This window comes from Lolium rigidum, chromosome 1, assembly GCF_022539505.1.
Source record: "Lolium rigidum isolate FL_2022 chromosome 1, APGP_CSIRO_Lrig_0.1, whole genome shotgun sequence".
NCBI classification, from domain to species: domain Eukaryota; kingdom Viridiplantae; phylum Streptophyta; class Magnoliopsida; order Poales; family Poaceae; genus Lolium; species Lolium rigidum.
In genome coordinates this window covers 87,875,855-87,876,260 of record NC_061508.1, presented here as the reverse complement: position 1 = coordinate 87,876,260, position 406 = coordinate 87,875,855, and positions in this window count along the sequence as shown.

The following is a 406-nucleotide window of genomic DNA, read 5'->3' as shown; positions in this document are numbered from 1 at the left end:
CTAAAGAAGATGCTAAAAAGATAGTCAAAACCTGCCGTGGCTACCAGTATTATGCTACACAACCTAATGCTCCGGCTCAGGAGCTGAAGACCATCCCTATCACTTGGCCGTTTGCGGTCTGGGGGCTTGACATGGTCGGAAAATTGAAGAAATCAACTCCTGGCAGTTGTGAGTACCTCTTGGTCGCTATTGACAAGTTGAGTAAGTGGATCAAGGCAAAGCCAGTGGGAAAAGCCGATGGTGCTATGATGACCCACAAGTATAGGGGATCGCAACAGTCTTCGAGGGAAGTAAAACCCAATTTATTGATTCGACACAAGGGGAGCCAAAGAATATTTGTAAGCCTTAACAGCGGAGTTGTCAATTCAGTCTGCACTGGAAACAGACTTGCTCGCAAGAGTTTATC